Below are 20,040 nucleotides of genomic sequence, written 5' to 3' on the forward strand. Positions count from 1 at the left end.
GAGAAGACATGTCACTGTGCAGGCATGTGATTGTGCAGAATGGTTCAGCAATTGCGCGACCTTGCCACAGCGTTCAGTGGTACAGCAAGGAATGCGGTTTATGCTCCGTGAGTAATTGGCTGTATTATTTCTCGTTCAATCTTGGTTGACAGTAAGTGACTTGATATTTGCTTTCAGAATCAAGAGTTTGCTTGGCCTTCAGAAACATCCAGATAGAAAGCATTTTATATGGCAACAAAAATGAACACATCTCACTAGAGTGACTTTTAAAATATTAAAGCAAGCTAATTGTGTAACTAAGGAAAGAAGGAGAATGTTGCTGTTTAGCCAGGACATGAGGAACTGAAGGAAAAATAACTGGGATATTAATTTTTGTAACAATATAATCACATTTCTAATACACAAATTCCAACTTAGCATTTTGACTTTGAAAGCCAGGGCAGGTAAGATTATACCAGAACATGCGCAATGATGAGTGCTTTTCTCTGAAACCCCATTTGCTTCTGAAGGTTTTCTCCATGTGTCCATTCCAATAACCCCATGACTAATAAGTGGGGCTACACAGACTCAAAGGAACATAGACTCAATGGTTTCCCTCATTTGTCATAATTAGTGTAAACCGTGGACTCTCCTAGCAGAGATTCACAATAGGACAAAACCTAGATACATATAGGATGAGGCTAAATGAAAGGACCTCCAGGATATAGAAACAAAAGGCATATAATGAATGACTGTTGTTCTTAATGTACTATGTTATCTCTTATCTCTTCTGATGTCCCTTGGTTATCTCATATTGTTACAGTATCTTACCTTGTAATCTGATATATTGTCAGACATATTGTCTGTTATCTGCTATATATGTTTATTTGTTTATTTGAAGTAGGATGGGGAAGGGGGAAAACAAGATCAAGGGAGAGGGTGGGGGGAGGGAAATGGGGACCAAGACATGAGAAAGGGTATCAATGTATGTGAAGTAATGCACCTTCTATCTGGTGAATACAATGTGACCCTTCTATTAATTACAATCAAAGTATATGAAACAACGAGTGGGGCTACGGCCTCATCTCCCCTGCCTTTTCTTACTGCCCCACCACCATCTTCACTTAATTCTCCACCCCATAGTACCTTGACTGTATCAAAGAGTAAAAGACTTTGCCAGAGTTTTCACCTGTGTTCCAGTGGACCCTTATGAAATCTTTTTCATTTTTCTTTTCCTCTAGGACTTGTCCTGCGCTGAATGCTCATGTCCACCTAGAACCTCAGAAGATGACCTCTTTGTTGGGAGGTAGGGTCTTTCCATGAGTCAAAAGCTAAAAGACCACCCGACTTGGATGTAGAGTTGGCCTGGATGTGGCCAGTAACGTCCTTTTCAGAAGAAGAAGTGAAACGGAGAAGCCCAGAGTGAGTTTGGCTGTAGGAAGCTGGGCTTCCTCCTGGCGTGTGAGTGTGCACGCTGGGGCAGTGTGCACAGGTCAAGGAACCGGAAGGCTCCATACTGGACTAGGAAAGGAAGTGCCCTGGAAGAGTTTATCTCTCCAAAACCTCCCAAGGAAACCCCCCGATGGCATCGTATTGTGGATCTTCAGCACCCCGAACTATCCTTGTGCTCCTATTTATTCTCATAGACGTGACCGTGATTTGGAAAACCCTACCCCAAATGACAAATACCATACTCCATGAATTCCTCTTATCTCATCCCAAAGTGTCCTGAGAATGACAGGAAAAGGGGAAAAGCCCTGTCCCTTGAGCCTCCCTGTTGAGTCACCTGTCCATCCCGGCCATGTACACAGGATTCACAAGGCCTACAAGGCCTCCCTCCTCTCTCCCAACTTTAGTCCCACTCATCCTCAGAGTCTGTCAGCTCGTCGTCCCCACCTGCAGCCAAAAGCATAAGCAACATCTCGCCCAGCTCCAAGGGGACAACTTCCCCTTGGTGGCTGTGGAAGGGACTGCTGTTCTCTCTCTCCTCAATGAGCTCCTTCGTTAGGCCCGGCATCTCCTCGGGGCTCCCACTTTCTGTGTCTGTGGCTCTTCTCTCCGGCCATCGGGGCACGCGTGCTTGTAGACAGGGGCGGCTCCCAGGTCCTTCCACACCCCTGCAGGCCTTGCTGCTCGCGGCCTCTTTGTGCTTCCGAATGAGTTTGGTTTTTCTTCCTTCTCCTCCTCCCAGCACTCCCTCGGAAGCACAAAGGTGGATGAGATGCGGCGCTCGGGGCAAGACTGGATGATCTTGCTCTCAAATTATTTAGCGCTCCTCCACTTGCGAATGCACTGGAGACGGCAGGCGTGATTGCAGCGGGAGAGGATGCGAAGGCGCTGGCTTGGGTGCGCCTTCTCCTAGACCACGTCCATGCCCACGCCGCCCGGCACACGGCAGCTCCATGTCCTTCTCCTGGGCCTCGATGTCCTTCTCCTGGGCCGCGTCCATGTCACCCACGTCACCATGGAGATACACGCAGCTCTGCCCATGTGGGTGGCACAGGGGCGCAGCTGCTTCTTGCTTTCCACTGCCGCCTGCTCCTTGCCAGGCTCCACGGTGGTCCCCGAGCCCTGCAGGGATGCCCCAGCACAGGAAGGGTCCTCAGAGCCCATCCGCCCGCCGCTGCCAGGCCTGGGCTTCCCAACTCAGCTGTGCCCGGGTCCTTTTCACTGAGCTGTGCAGCTTCCCGGGGAGACCGAGGAAGCGGCTGGAGATGACTCTGCGCTCGGATCCTGCTGTTTCACAGGCTTGCTGTGCTTGGATCCACGGCGGTCCCCGTCAATACGGCACCCACGTTGGAGACACTTGCCCACGACGCCGTGTGGCGTGCCAGGGAGGTGGTGCGAGGAGCGACCACGATCTCCTTCCTGGCAGAAGTGGAAGGGCTGGTGGAGGTAGCGCCGCCGTGGCCACGTGGAGAACGGGTGATCGGATGTAACGGGTGCCCCCTGGCCCTCACGTAACAAGGGAGTGCACAAGGCTGATGAGTTTGCCTCTGCACGGCAAACTCGTGGAGATCCTCCCTGTATGGCACCGGGGTGGATGCAGAAGGCTTCAGCTGGGTACGGATGCCTCCGCTTCAGGGAGGAAGACGCAGGGGCATCCCTCGGGGATGCGTGAGGACTTGTGTGACAGTGCAGTCCCTGGCAGCACGGAGCGGCCCAGAGCCTCCTGCGGTTTTCAGGGGGTGGAGAACACCAAGTGATTCACATCTCAGTCCCACGCTGTTCCCAGAGCCTCTGCGGGATCCTGGACCTTTACCTTAATAATGAGGCAGCAGGTCTCACACACCTCTCCCATCTGAGATGAAGGCCAAGGCCTCCAGGAAAAGGCTCTTGGCTCTTCTTACTTCTTTCCTTTCCATTATTTCTATCAGCGAACACCATCTTATCTCAACATTATCTTATCTCAGAGAATCTTCCAGTGGTCGGCCAGCAGTTATTACAAGACTGAACTTGGTAGTTTCTCAGCGCTTTCCGCTGGTTGGTGTCACATCACCCATACTGAACCCTCTGTCATCTTGAGACGCATGCCTGCTTCGAGATATTCTGTCATGTGCTGACTGGAATTCTCTCAGCCCGCATAAAATATTCATATGTTTTGTCACATCTTAAATATTGATGATATTGTATACTTATAATTTTGAATTCCATGGATAATTTTCCTGAAAAAATACCTTTTACGTATATTGACAAGTTTAATAATGCGTCAGCCTCTTTTCATAAGCATAATTGTGAAAGTTGAAAGATTTATATAATCTGAAGAGAACCCAGGAAAAATTAGGAATAGTTCTGTGGTTCAATCCTACATTCAAATCAACAGCAAGTTTTTCTAGGTAAAATGTCTAAAATCTTGCCTGGAGGCGGTCATTGTGTTGAGATAGACATATTGAGTACCAGACGCCTCTTATCTGCTATGAACCTTCCCATACAACACATGTAAATTTCTTGTTCCCACATTAGGTTGATTATTTCCATCTGGTAAATACAATACATTTCTGAGGAAAATGTGGAGCTGATTACAAACAAAAGGCTCATTAAATAGAAAACTGTGAAATTTCCACGGAGTCAAAAGTGACATAGAGCCTGTGATTAATACCTGGAACCCTGCGTGCTTCTCAGGCGCTTTCAACATGCTAGATGAATGGAGGAACCACGTCTGCATATGTGACATCGCACACAGGGACTGTCATGAAAGGCCGCCCGAGACCACAGGTCTGAGCCGCCAGAGTGAACAGAAAGCCCTCCTGCAGTCTGCGAACTCACCTTGCTGCCAAAGAAGCATGAAGCACCTTTGTATGACCTTGCATCTGTCAAAACACTCAAGGTTAGTTTGAGGACAAAGGGACAAAGGATGGTTGTCATCCATGAAGTCTTGATGCCTTGCAAGATAAAAAGGCATTTATTGGGTGCTACCGAATCACAGTTTGGGCAGCCTGGAAACCAGTACAAGCCAGAGTGGCTTTCCTTAGGCAGAAGCTCAGATTCTCCCTTTAGGGGTAGAGAAGTGGGGGAGGGGACCTCAACTGTGTCACTTGGTGTGTTTGTTAATATTATGATCAGGAGGTAATTTAGATTCCGTGGCACGTGGCACCTGCTCAGATGATGCCAGTGTTTCAGGACAGACTGGCTTTTAGGACTGGCTTTTACTGTCTCAGACGACCATTTTCTCTCGACACATTGGCAAGTTGCTAGTGGGACCAGGCAGAGAGGGAAGAACGGTCACACAATTTATTCACTACTTCTTGCACCTCAAAATCGCCCAATGCATGGGTGAATCTCCACTTTGTGATGTTAGATTCCACCCTACTTGCATTTCATTTTTATGGCTTTCCTAGATTTTTTTGTCATCCTTACTTGTATTCTTACTTCAGGCCACTGGCTGAAGGACTCTGGGATTCCCTGGACAATCTTGTTTGCAAGAACACAGTGTCAATTGGCCTGAAATCCTGTCAGTAAGACAGAGGACTGTGGAGATGGAGACATTTGTGCCCAGGAGACTCTCTTCAAAAATAATGTTCAAGTCATACTAGACAACCCACTGCAGTTTTAGAAATAATTTTAATTCCAGGGTTTTGTCTATCCCGGCTGAAGAAGGAATCTTGTGAAGAAACAAAATGGAAATATTAGTCTAGATGATGATCATTTAATGGACTTTAGTTATCAGAAGTTGAAAGAGTGAATTCATTTATGTGCAAGCTTCCTGTTTGCCTTCTTTGCACTGATGTGGAAATTTTATGAGAGTTGCTGTGTTATGATGCTGGAATTATATTTATGAATTCTGCCTTGAAAAAATAGAAATTTACTGAAAGGGAGAAATGACTACCTCCAGTAGAGAAGGCAAAAGTTGAGCTTGCTAACAACATTCTTGTACTAATGTGCTGACCTGCATTTATTTTTATTTTTTTTACTTAGTAGCTAAATTTGCTTTGCCTGTAGGAACAACTATTATGCACTCTAGCCGTTTTACTCAGGAAAAAAAAATTTAGAGACCTGGAATCACACTGCCTGCCCTGCAGGGCCTACGTTCAAAGACCATCTCAAGAGCAAGCCACAAAACTGAAGAGACTTCCCAGTTTCTCCCAGTATATGTAACCAACAGGCTAGAATGCAGCTCTTTAACTCACACAAAATTTGCTTATAGATTCTATTCTAGATTCTGCATGTGAAAGAAAACATGTAATCGTTGTCTCTGCGGGCCTCCCAGGGTCCCTAATGGAAATGTCACTTCACACACCAAGACGGGAACGTTGGCATTTGGCTATTCTTCAGTTTGATCAACTTCCCTGGTGAATCTTTTGCCCCAGACTGTCTGAAATTCTCCCGTCCATGGTACAAATTCAATCAGCTGATTAAGTGTATCCTTGAAAGTATATACCCATCTGGTTCACTGTTGGCCTTCTACCTCTAGTGCAGAGGCACTGTGGCTGTCACTTGTCACCTGACCAGCGTCCTTCAGAACCTCCTGTACTCACTTAGTACAAGGATGGTAGAAACGTGCATGTTACCTATGAAAATTACCGCAGAAATGAATCGCAGACACCCTGACATTTAAGGGCAAGCATTTAATTGGTAAAGTAGTGACTGCTTTTTCAGAGTCTCTGAAAGGAAGAGACTTCTTGCTCTGTCACAGGGAAATGCACGGTGAAGATTCTGGGGGGTAATTCTGTTGAGGTTCTGAGCGGCGTCATTCCCTTGGGAACAGCTCTGTCCCCACTTCTCTGGTGACATGGTTTTGTTTCCATGGGTCTCTCCATGGGCTCCCCACTTTCACCCCAGCATCCTGGGCACATCAAGCTGACAGGAGAGCTTTGACAAATAAGAAAATAACCAAGCAACATTGCAGGAGCCCCGGGGCTCGCTGCACATGCAGAGTCACACTTCGCTCACCAGAAGTCGCAGGCAGGAATTTATTTCAGATTTACAAATTTTTCTAAAAAATATTTTAAAATACTTTCACAATCCTGAAAATACTTGAAAAGACAGACATTTACTAAAATTCTTGCCCATCTAATCATGGATTGCAACATCTCTGGCCAGTACAGGTCTTGTAAAAAAATAATAATAAAAAGAATGTATTTTGTAGTTGAACTAAGGTTCTCTGAAATTGTGTGCTAGAAGCAGTGGGGGGCATCGACACCCAAGGAAAGCCTCACCAAGAGCACCCAGGCCACGAGACAAACATTTCACTGTTTATTAGATGACTTTGAAAATTTGACTAGTGGGATTTTGTGAAACTTCTAAGGTTTCTATTACCATAAATTAATTGAAGAAAGGAGTTGGAGCAAGATTTGCCACATACATATAATGTGCTTTGATCAAATTTATCCCGTGCATATTGCTTTATAAAATCTCCATTGAGTTGTAAGTATGAAGATAAACTTTTAGGTAGGACACACCATGGAACTTAAGAATTGAGTAGTTCAGATGTGCATTCAAATATTTAAAAAAATCAAACTGTAAATAAATGGACCTAAGAATAAGTCTCATTTACCAAGTGTAATTGGGCATCAATACATTAATACTTATCAGACCAAAGTGTAATAACATCATATTTTATTTTTCTGGATGGATTTATCATTTCTACCATGTCAACAAATTTACTAGTTTAGTGAATATAAAGTAAAACATAGGAGTAATTCAAACATATATAACATGTAATGATTACAAATGTTAAATTGTTGCTATTTGGAGTTCTCTCTTATAGTCTAAGGAAATAAACCAAATTTAATTTCTGTGCATGAACTGTCCTGGTAATTGTAAATCAATCCAGGAGCTCGCAGGACACAACAGTCAGTGTCTGCATTAAGGTCTGTAACACCATTCACAGAGCAAGCATGAGCTCCACTTACTCATTTTCCCGAAAAGAGCCACAAAACATGTCAAGTTTTTTTTCTTATTTTCAAGCTGCAAAGACAGAAGCATTAGACACTGGGGCCAGTAAGTCTGTATTTTCATCAGTTAGTGAAACACATTCCATTCAGGGAACAGGGCCGGAGACAATGTGGTTTTGTTTTTTCCTGGTATAGAATCTGTGAGTTGATACTTTTTCTTAATGTAAAACAAGGGAAATATAATTTGGTTCAAATCCATAACTGATGCTTTGTGACTCCATAAATCCATTCTTGTCCTCTGAGAATCGTATAGGCTGCTTCCAGTTTCAACACGGGTTGAATTCTCCTATCACAGAGAGAATTCCCAACCGCAGAAACTGAAAATCAGTCAAAACTGCCAACCAAAGGGACATTACTACAGAGAGAGGGACTTACCTGGAGGGAGGAGTACCCAGGCGGGAGGGAGAAGGGAGGAATTTTACTTTCTTGCTATTTTCAGTATTGATCTGACTGTGTGTGTGTGTGTGTGTGTGTGTGTGTGTGTGTGTGTGTGTGTGTGTGTAGGCGTGCATATGCATGCCTGCATGTGACAGATAGAATTAGGAGCTGGAATTGTGTGGTATAACATACATAGTAAAGTCATTCTGACGGGAGTTGTTTAAGTTTTAATCTTCTTAATTACTCTGTCATCTCTATGCTTCATGTAAATTTCTACTCTCTTATTAGGATAACATTGACATTAACATAGCCATTTGACAAAGCCGAAGTTTGATTCAGTAGCCCTGATTTTTGTAGTGTGCCTTTCTGGTGCTAATTTCTTAGGAGAAGTCAAGAATTCTCATAGCCATCAGTGCTGTTTGTTTTCTTGTTGTTGCTTTTACTGGCAATTCAATTTATCTTCAGGAATGGATATCTACTTTTTCATTCTTATTAATATCTACTGAATTCAAGTTGAATATTTTCTACAACAGAAAAATTAGTGAATACATAAGTTAGAATTTTGTAATTTTTTGGCCATCCTATGAAGCAATTTAGTCATACTGTCTCAGTCCCTCTGTCAGTCCAACAAAGCAAGTATTATCGCTGATTAACTTTTGTTAATAATGACACAAAGCTCCAAAATACTACCAGTATCCATTCCAGCACCTCTATGATTTCAAGGGTGTGTGTTCAAATCTTAACTACAATAATATTTTATAAAGTCCCAACTGTCAGAATTACTTGTTGTATTTAATAGAAAGTAATATTATATATTAAATCTCGCAAAGAATAATTTGAAATTTAAAATAGGTTATTTTGTAATCCATCTTCAACTAGAATGTCTTAAACAAATAAATCAAAACATTTAGTGGGGATTTAGATATTTCATTAATATGTTTGCCAAGAAGAAGTACATTATAATATATAATTATTTTAAATATACTTCAGATTTGTCCTACCTTCCCCATCTAAGAATTTTAAGGGCATATCAGAGTGACTTGGCTTCTGCTCATCTTGGCAGCCATGAAGATTATTTCCATTTTAGAAGACTGGGAAGAATTCTTGTGAGTCAATAGCTCAAATATGCAGCATCGTTTGAAACTGAAAATATTATTTTTAAAATATTTGCATTTCTGCTTTCTAAATTGTAGAATTCCTGTAAACAGAAATATGCAAATGATTCACCTTTTACAATATATTTAAATTATAAAGTTTATTTCCTCTGCTTAATTTACAGGATGGATTACAAAATCTAAAGATGTCATCATCTTACTTCTAATTCTTCAAGGAAATGCCCAAAGCTTCATAAAATATTATAACAAAGCCTTCTAATTTGTATATGTTGTACTTTATGTTATTTTTATTTTGGTAGACATATAGACTGGCTTACACAGTCCCACATAACTTTCCTATTTACCATATCTTTGAAAGATGATATTCTTCATATTGAATTATTCATAAAATCCTAAGGCTAATTTATACATAAAAAAGAAAAAAATGTAAGACTTGCTCATAAATCTTTATTTATGAACAGGAATCCAAAAGATTTATAATCACTGCATTATGGCAAGTTTCTATCATATGATATATGAACTTACCATTGTACCCTCAAGTCAAGAAGCCAGGCAATTGTATCTAAATCCCAGGGTGTGTGCAGTGCTAGATGGGGGAGAGGAGTTTTCTCAGTCACCTGCAAGGCTCCTGTGGGACCTTGTGATACCCTGCCTCATTTCTGTTCCTGGAAAGACCAAACCTTCACACAGCATCTACAGATATCTGAAATCAGCACCTGGAAGCAAGAACCTGCCCTTGGCTTGGACCACTCAGGTGTGTGACCAAATCCCTTTCCAAGTGGGGTGTAAGCCACGCAGCTCCTCCTCACTCCCCTACATCTCCTCGCCTATAATTCACGTGTCTCTGGAAATTGTGAACGTGTTCACACAAGATGGTCTCTCACCTCCTCTGAAGGTCTCCAAAATTAAAACTTCAGTTCAGCCACGGGGAGTTGGAGCTGGAGAAAAGCACTGCATCTTCACTTGTTTTAGCCTGCTGCCTCTCACGCTTAGAACCTTAACGTGCAGGCCGTGGGGTTCTGAATGCGTTACTTCCACCACTCATCTCTTGCTTCCATGCTTTTACAGTGCGAATAATAACAATACTCATCATCTTATAAATATATTTTGCAAGAATCTACCATTTAGTATAGATATTTTCCAAAGCTGCCTATGTGTGCATGTGGTTGTATGTGTGTACGTGTGCATACGTGCATGTGTGGGTTCATGTGCAATAGAGGTTTGCTGTGGTGCCCACACTGATGTCAGACTTGCCATCCCAAGGGCAATTCTTGGTTCTTCATTAGCCGGCACTGGAGATGCATACTACACCATGTGGCTGTAGAAAACATGATAAAGGAGTCCCTGACGTTTACCTGTTACCTGTCATCCCAAGGGAAGCAAAAGCAAGCAGTTTCTCCCTACCATGTGTGCAGTTCACAGAGACCATTTGTGAAACCTGCACAGTTTCCTATCATTGTATATTCTACAACATGGAAAAGAATATTTATTGGTTCTAATTTCCTCAATAATAATAGTAATAACAGCAACAACAACAACAACAACAATAAAATAGTAATAATAATAATAAACAGTTATTGGTAGTTCTTAAGGACAAACTTAAAAGGCACTTAGCAAGTGTTTTGGCAAATTGTGAACACATTGTTCCTACATGAAGAGTTTCTTAAATGTAGGATATGTCCTAGGGAGATTTAATTATTTAAACATAATATGATAATTACATAATTGCAAATTCTTGCCACAAACATAGTATGAAAGATTAAAATCCTAGCCCTCCATGACAGTGCATGGCTTCCCAAGCATCATTCTAGTATTATGTAGCATTAACAAAATGAAAAAAACCAAAAGCATGTTTAGAAAACCTCCATTTATGACTACTTAGTCCTAAGAATGGTGCGTGGAATAAAGGCAAACTGCATTGGCCGAGCAGGGAGGGCTTTGTGAAAACTCCAGTCTTCTCTTCCGCACCTCACCTCTGAGGTAGACTGTTCGGATAATTTATTCAAGCCAGCATTGGACCTTCGGGGGGGATGGTGTCACCACAGGCAGATGTTCTAATGGATTGCCACCTAGAGAGTTTGGAGATTGAGAACAAATTTAGAAAGCGAGGAAGGAAGTTATTTGCACTTCATTTTAAAATCAGTTTTGTTTATTTTAGCCATGTAAGTAAGGGCTCTCAAGTCGTCACTGTCAGAGCGTGCTGTGGGGTCTTCACCTGCATCTCAATCTGGGATGAGCCTCTTGAGAAGACGGTGGAGATCAATACAGTTCAGGATGGAACCACCGAAATGTGTAAATACCATCTGTATCGATACTTACATGCGTCGAGACCATGGAAAGTGGAATAAATGTGAGATCACTGTGTCTGTGGTAAAGGAATGTCTTGTGACCTTGGCACAACCCCACAGCAGTGAACTCAAAGGGCAGCCAGCGCAAACACGGTTCCTGCCTGTTTTAACGAGACGTGTTTTTAAAAAGCACTTGCACCGAGGGAAAAAGTGAAATGGGAAAATAGCATATGAAGGTATTTTTTAACAAGACGAGTTGCTTTCCATAAGACATGAGGTGTTTAAATGGCATTGTTTTGTGAGCTCTGACCTCATTTTTCTATTCCTCAACCTTTTCACTTGACGCAAGGTAGCAGAACGGAACACCTCTATTGCTTGTTGGAGTGGAATCCTGACTCCACTTGCCAGGACCCGGACTGTGTCTTGTATAATGTTGAAGCCTCTTATTTTTTGATGGTTAACTGGAGATAAGAAACACCGACTTTCCTGCTCCCTCTGGCTTCGAACCACCGTGGGGAAAGCTCTGCCCCACACGTGGTTACCAGGCGGGTGACCAGCAGACAGCCATGGGATCGAGTGAGTCACACCACCAAATATAATGGGCTCTGAGCATGAAGAGGAGGTGTGGTGTTCAAAACCCTGGTCAGAAGAGAACCAGGCCTGCCTGCGGGGAAAGGCATTCACAACCCCTCCCCAGGCCAGAGGACCAGCCAGGAACACCTTCTCACCACCAGGCTCTTCAGATCCCTCCTGACATTTACCACTCCACACACGTAATGGTGGAGGCTCGGGGTCGTGCACCTGTCGGCGACATGCTCAGGTTTTCTGGTGTTCAGCGCGAGGTAGGCTTCATGTGGATTACAGCAGCTTTAAATGAGCAGTCCGTTTCCCAATGTAGAAAACAATATGGAGTTTTGGGGACACTTCACAGAGCAGATGATAAGCTTGCTTCTGCTTTGTGAGTTCTTATACTGAAAGTTTTAAGTGAGTGATTTATTCTACTTTGTTAGATTTGTGTTAGAAGCAGTATCTTGGGAAATCATTGGTTGCTGTGGGTTAGTTCTGCTTGCTGTAATTTGCTTCCAATTATTTTGCAAGATGTGTCATCAAATGGTTGAAATACCTGGATTGCTTGTGTTCGATTGTAGCTACACGATTGTCTTAGGTGAAACAAAATATTATTTTGTGGAAGTATTACTTACTGTTTTTCCAAAAACAAGCAGTGCCATTTATATGATTTATTTGAAATAATATGAGCCAAAGTTACAAGCTTTAACTTATCAGAGACATTGTACTACCCTCAAGACAACTTATTTTTGATTCACTGTTTTCATTAAGTTCTCTTTCCAGCAATAGTGTTTAACTTTAACTCCATTTATTTTTCCTTCTGTTGCTCTGAAGGGATTCCTTTCCTTTCAGTATCTGGCACAGAGTGATATGACAGATTTGTTTTGCGTTAACTTCATAGAGCATGTTTTATTTTTTCATTCAGTTTTCTCTTGACAAAAAGTTTACATAAATATATTTTATTACCCATGGAACAAAAAATACACTGAAGTAAAAATGGTACACAAAAATGTCATTGGAAAGCTTTGTCATATATGAAATTATTAAAAACAAACTTGTAAATTCACAAAACAAATTTTCCTGTTTATTCATAAGCAAAATATTAAATTTAACTGATAAAATGGTTAGGTCTTATTAACTAGGAAATTTAACTTAGTTTTTTCAATAGAACACTTATTTGTACATGTAAAATTTAACCAAGTATAGTTTCTCCATAGTAGGATAAATGAGTCATATGAAAGTACACCCTTAGGAGAAAACAAAATTCAATTTATTATAACAATTTACGTTAAAATGCAGAACATTTTTATAATAAACACTATCCACATAGCTTTGCATGTATATCAACATTTTTCTCATCAATGTAACTTCAAGTACTTATTAACAAATTACCATAACAAACTGCATTCAGAAATCAGGAAATGTCCTCAGGTGCTTGGAAATCTCTGTCCGTGTTCAGATTTAAAACACCATTTTCTATCATTTTGAGGGGTAGAAATTTTAAAAAAATAGGTTTACCATTTTCAGGAGATGGGTCAAAATCTTCACTGTAAGTCAGACCATCTGAGCTAATGCCTCATTTTTCCTTTCTAGCAGGGACTTGATTTCTTTTTTCCATATATTTTTATTGTCATTAATAGAAGGCTTCCATTCTATTCACCAGATAGAAGGTGCATACCTTCACAAACGTTGATACCCTTTCTCATGTCTTGGTCCCCATTTCCCCCCCTCTACCCCTTCTTTCGAGAGGCCTGTGTGTTAAGAACCAGACCAGGACTTCAACTTCTGGAAAGATCTGTTTTCTAAGTCTGCTTATCTGCCTTCGGAGGAGTCATTCTCAGAAAAGGGGGTGAGACGTGGAAAGGTCTGGAGCTGCCTAAGAAGATCTTACTCACCTCACAAAGGCCAGTATGTTGAGCTCCTTCAAGCAGACGGTTATCTGCAGGAATGATGAGCCAGGCTAAGCAAGAGAAGGTGAGAAACAGAAGTCCACCTCTGTGGGTGGCCGGTGGACTGGGAGGCGCAGGCCACAAAGGCCTCCTCAAGCCAGGGCTCTCGACTGGGGGATGGCTTGCAGGAGCAGACAGTTGTTCTTGGGGCTGAAGCTGCCCCCGCTTCTGTTTCTGGGGTGCTTTGGAGCCAGGGTCTTCGCAGAGACAGTGGCCTGGGCTGCCAGGCGCTGGCACCTTCTGGGCAGGTGAGGACCGGACCAGCTTGCCCGGAGGCAGCTGGAAAAAGGCAAGAGAGGCCTGGACGGGGTCCCCCCACCTCTCCAGGCCCAGCCAGCCTGCAGGTGTCTGATCTCACAGCCAGGCCTGCGGGTCTGGGAAGGCTAAATCTCCATGGTTCTGGCATCCAGGCTTCATATTTCTTTATTAAGAAGGAAATTAATGTAACATGCCAATGATAAAACTGGAAATACATTAATCACTTAATAGATAAGAATTAAAAAAACAAATACTAGTAGTAGAATTAGTTTACTCAAGCACATTATTCGGCACACAGGAGAGGGATAAATAGAATAGACTTTCTAAAGTAGGACTCCTATTAATCCTCAGACTATAATAGCAAATCAGCGTTATTTCATTAGATTCCCCTAGACTTAGGTAGCAATGAAAAATCTTCAATTTCAGTCCATTCACAGAACACCCTTCACATCGGCTCACTTTGATGCCTTTATAATGCAATCATCTAATCTATTCTCAATCTGAGCTTTCTCAGTCGTTCAGCATAACAATGTCATATGATTTACCTTTAGCAATAAGGTGATGCTTCTCTAAAATGGTATATGATTTACAATTTGCTTTCTTCAGCAGAGGGAAATGTGAGCTCATTTCCTCCCAAACAAATTCGTCACATAGAAGGAGAAGAGAGGTATGAAGATGGTGTACGTTTTATCTTTTCACAAAAAGAATATGGTGTTCAAGTCATTTTTGTTGTGAAGGTTGGAAAGGGAAAAACCTAATGTTCATTTATGCCAGAATGACAGCCTAACAGGTAAACCTTTAAATAATGAAGACATTGTATTCTGTACAACCCTGGTTAGAATAAATTCAAAGGCATTTCATTTTTAAGAATCCTGTTATCTTACGGAATCACATTTTAGACAGATTTCAAAGAGGGTTTCTTGAAGATGAGAAAGTCCACCACAGTATATTAATATGTGTGGTACATTAAATTATCATATATGCTTTAAAATAATCTTTCTAAATGACATTGGCTTTGCGTAGTCATACATTGCACTATGTTGAGATAGCCAGACTTAAGATTCAGCATTGTGAACAGTTCCTTTCAGCGGGGCCATGACAGAAGACTATCATCATAAACTAGATGTTCAGAAAATACCTTAAAATGTATGGTGCCTTGAAAAGGAAAATATTTGAATAGACATTGATGTATTTTCCTAGGCCTGAGACCCACAATTCTTCTCAATCAAAGAAAATAGTCTACACATATTTTAGAGGCTATGGATAGACCTTCAGTTCACAACCAGACACAGACATCCAAGGACACATGAGTAGAAGTTGTGTTTTGTTATCTCTGGACCCATTCTTTGACCAATGCCATGCTCTCTTGTCCATCATTTCTAGGTAGAAGATGAAAATGTAGTGTCAGACTCGCTGTCACTTATTTGCTTCTCTGAAATACAAGTCTCTTGGGTCGTTTGCAGAAAAACACATTTTCAGAACTGTTCCAATAGCCCAAGCAACTTGTCTTATGCTAAAACTCTCCAAAACCTAGGACTGGAATTAAACAATGAGGACTTCTTAATAACTCTATTGTTAGAGAAAAATAACTGTTTTAAAATAAAACCATTTGACTTTAATTTTTTTCCTGCTAACAGCCCAAACTCAGTATATCAAGGACATATTTGTTCCTGATAATTCTATGAAAAAAATGGTGATATGCCATTTGACATGCAAAGGAAAATGAAATGCTCAATATTATGTATGAAACCACAAACCCATACCAGATATCAGGTCCACAAACCTCTATGTCTATAAAAGATAGAAGTTTGAGACTTTGGACAGTAGATTAAAAGGATCAGTCATTAAGAGACAGGGAAATTATCTAAGGGCATTTATCCAAGGGAGTTTAAATATACAAATTAGCTGAAAACATGATGAAACTCAAATTACATATTTGGCAATCACTCCATAGAAGTGTAATTTTTTTTTGACTAGAGTCTCAATACTTCTTTTATTTATTTTTTTTGCATTTTTTTTGCTTTTTTTATTGTAATTAGTAAAAGGGTTACATGATATTTGCCAGATAGAAGGTGCATTAATTCACGTACATTGATACCCTTTCACATGTCTTGGTACCCATTTCCCTCCCCCCCCATACCCCCCCACCCAGAAGTGTAATTTTTATACTTACTTTAAAATATTTAAAATTTTATCTGTTCCCTATCTTAAAATTTGAATTACATTCTACTTAAAAGAATAAATGAAAGATTTCAAAACAGTTATCTATAGCTCACACCTAAAAATCTGTTTAACAAAGGATATTAGTTAAGGACATCCCTGAAAATGAATTAAACTTCCCTCAAAAACCTTCTGATAATTTTCTTGTTTTGAATCATAATAGCATTCTATTTTTGAATATTTCTTTGTCAAAGCAATTTTCTCTTTATAAAGGCTTATATGTGTACTGGCATGTTCATTTAAGCCAAAAGGGAATTAAATCAATTTGTGCTTAGCTTAAGTAATTATTTCATTTACTTTATAATTATTATTTCTGGGTATGAAATGTTCATCATTGAAGGCAAAGTTAAAGCCCATAAAATTCAATTATCATTTTTGCCTCTGACGCATTAGCACTTCTGGGTGGATGTGCTCCTCTTGAGGTATGTGTGTGTGTGTGTGTGTGTGTGTGTGTGTGTGTGTGTGTCTAGCTTTGAACTTCATACACTGCGAGAGCTGTCTTACTGCACATGGATAATTCTCTTTGTCTGACTTTCCTCTTGATAGCAAATTAATTTTCTCCAAGAAAGTTTAGGGAAAATGCCAAAGTTTCAGAACATACATCATAAACAAAGGACACAAAAGAAAACGACATCACTGCTACTTTGAAATGCTTATTACGTCCATGTCTTGTATAAGGCTAGGTAGCCATCAGGCAGCTTCTGGTCTAGGAAAATTAAAGTTAACCTGGGAAATGGAAAATGAGGGAAAGTACAACAGCCTCCCCCAACACAGCCTACAGGACGACAGCTGTGCGTGGCGAGTACTGTCCTTCGTGCTTTGCTGACCACTGCTGCCTGACCAGGTTTCTTTTGTTACATACTAAGGATGTTAAGGTGAAGCCTTAACGTTCCTTCTCCCTGACTGTTCAGGACTGTGTGTGCTGTTTCACGTTCCTTCCACATCGACTTTTTACTGATGATTTGTTGATTTACACTCCTTGGGTTTGAACTCAGTGAACTCACACCCACTCATGTGGTGCTGTACCACCTGAGCCATGCCTGCAGCCCTGCTTTATGCTGCTTATTTTGGGGATATGCATCAAGTGCTCCTTCTCTACCTCCCATGTGTGAGCATGTCCGCCAGCTTTAGGCCCAGCCAGCATGGCAGGGGGCCCGAGGCAGACATTATTTTTAATTGATTTTGAAGTTCAACTGCAACATAAGCGCGTTGTGCAGACAGGATTGGCATCCACCTATTGCATTTTCCTTTCTGGCGATGGACTTGGGACACCACACCGGACTCCATTCCTGTTGGTGCTCCCTGGGAGAACACCCCTCGCTCACCGCAGGCTTGTGCCAATGGAAGGCACATGCTCTCCTTTCTCTGCAGTTCCAGTACCAGGCCTGGAACCAGCAGAGCCATTTCCCAGCTATCCTGCTGCAGTCCCAGCACAAAACCAAATCAGAGTCCGCACTTGCCAAGCTTCAGGTCTGCTAGACATATTAGAAGTGAAGTAATCCTCTTATTTTTAAAGTCAGTTTAATTTGAATTTGAACTTTTTATATGAGAGGACAGCATGAGGATTATGTGTAATCTAACTACAGTAATAGAAGGTTTTTATTAATATGTGTGCAATGGAATTCATCTTTAAAAAGCTACCTTGTGGTCTATTGTTAAATATAATTTTTAAAGTTACAGCAAAAGAGCCCAAAGAAACTTCACAAAATACCGCTTCATACCAGCTCTAGTGCTTGAGAGGCTCTTGATTCCATTGTAGCTTGGCGCATAATATCTAATAGCTTTGAGAGACAGCCTTTCAGCAACGCACAATGATTTATTTCTGAAAATAGTTTTAAAGGTTCTCTCAGGCTCAGGTAAGATCTTTAAAGATATTCTTATTTTCTAATAACGCCGTTGCTTCTCTTGTTTTTGTTGGTGGAAGTCTTTGTGAGGACAGAATTCATGAGGAACTCGTGCACGATTGTTGAAGGGCCAGGGAAGATGAAAACAAAACAAACCCAAAACTGCATCTGACACAAGTCCTCAGCAGAGCGATTCAGCACGATTTTCAAGTTAGTGGTTTAAGATGAGTCTCTTGACGAGGTGACCTCGTACATGTTAGGGATAGAGCCCAGTGAGCTGTTGGCCAGATCCGTCACAGCTCCCATAGCAGCGGACAACTCGACCTTAGGGGTAAATGGAAGACCAAAGCAGCAAGAAAGGTACCCTGTCTTTTAGCATGAGATCTTCATTTTTGGAAGGAATTAGTTTTTGTGCTTGAACATTATTGTTACAATGCTGTCTTGGTGATCATTGCATTTTTAAATGGTAATAAGTATTTACAAAATATGTAAAGCTTCTTTAAGTAGAACTCTAGTGTAGAAGAATATGTTGATAATAATTCAGTTGTTACTATAGTATTTAGCACAGATTATGAGTTCAATGCATGTGTGTGTGTGTGTGTGTGTGTGTGTGTGTGTGTGTGGTGCGTGTAAGGAACAAGTGGTCTGTTTTCAGGCAATATTTCACCTTTAACCTTGACAAAGTTGCATAATCTTCAAGCAGGGAGCTGTCTTTCCAAATCTTTTTCCCCATGGGGACAGATGAAAGAAAAAAGTCAAAGTCATCTGGGAAGTAGGGGTTATTTCAGGGTTCTTTGTTCTTCTATTTCATCATTCAGGCAGCATTTCCCCCCACAAACAACACAACAGGAGGTACCAGAATATGGACTCATTCCTTTATCAGCATTGCCTTAGGCATGGGGTAATTGCGCATAAGATAAAGAATTACATTATAAATACTACATAAACCCTTTGTGTACTATTTTACACATTATATTTGTTGCAGTGCATTATTTCTGAGCACCCTACAGATGTCTCTCAAAACATTTACCTCCCCTTCTATTTCCAGGGATCTAACACGGATAGAGGCTTCCCTGTGGGAAGCCTCTACTGCACAATTCTCATTTAAAAATATTTTCTATTTCTTGTTTTGATTTATTTCAAGTCACCTAGGTATCAAATGACATGCCAGTTTGTTGTTGACCTTTACAAAAATCCCAGGGCTTTAAGAAAGAACCACAGGGAACCAGTTAAAAATACTGTTCATTTTATGATAAGGATACAGCAACTTTCTCTTGCAAACAAATTGTTGCAAGACTGCAGTCACTTAAAATAGAAAGATGGAAAAGAAATGCCTATGATTTGGGTAAGATGTATTATCTATAATCCAAATTTCTTTGTTCTGTTTTCATGGAAATGTTGATATATTTTTATGTAATTACAAGGATATAAAGATAATGTTAGGCATTGATGAATTATATTAACAAAAATATGAAAGGACACTGAAATATTTAGCAATGATTTACTCCGGGGCTGGGCTGACTTCCAGCAGCTTGATACGTTGCTGTAACACTCACATCAACTAACTGTCAAATCATGTGGTGCTCACATTTTTAAATAATTAAAACTTCTTAAAAATTACGTAGCAGAAACAACTGATGTTTAGTAAGGAGCTTGGACTATGAACGTATTACTCTGAATAAATTTTAGCTATCTTTATTGTTTTGCTCAGCTTGCTAATTTGATAGCTAAAAAATACCCAGCAGTCTCAATAGCAGCTAAGTTAAAAAGAAAATTAATTCTGTTGAAGGAACAAGCTAAGTACGTTGTAAATGTAGACATAAGAAAGATACATTTATAGTATCATCTAAAGAAATGCTTGCAAGTATATTTAATGAAAGTACAAAATGTACTCTTTGATATCTACCAAACCACATCAATAAATGAAAGAAATATAAAGCTCTTAGTATTGTTGAATACGGATTTAGAAAAAGCTATCCCACAATGCTTTTCATAGTCAAATAAACTAGTACATTTCCAGCGTATCTTAAAGTTCAAGTGGGAAAATT

At 40.7% G+C, this 20,040-nt stretch overlaps 1 pseudogene; it reads right to left on the bottom strand.

Moving 5' to 3' along the window:
* Nucleotides 1–1,831: 1,831 nt before the first annotated feature.
* Nucleotides 1,832–3,850, bottom strand: LOC150047512 (E3 ubiquitin-protein ligase makorin-1 pseudogene; annotated as a pseudogene).
* Nucleotides 3,851–20,040: the final 16,190 nt, after the last annotated feature.

This window comes from Megascapheus bottae, chromosome 23, assembly GCF_031878675.1.
Source record: "Megascapheus bottae isolate mThoBot1 chromosome 23, mThoBot2.hap1, whole genome shotgun sequence".
In the NCBI taxonomy this organism is placed as follows: Eukaryota; Metazoa; Chordata; class Mammalia; order Rodentia; family Geomyidae; genus Megascapheus; species Megascapheus bottae.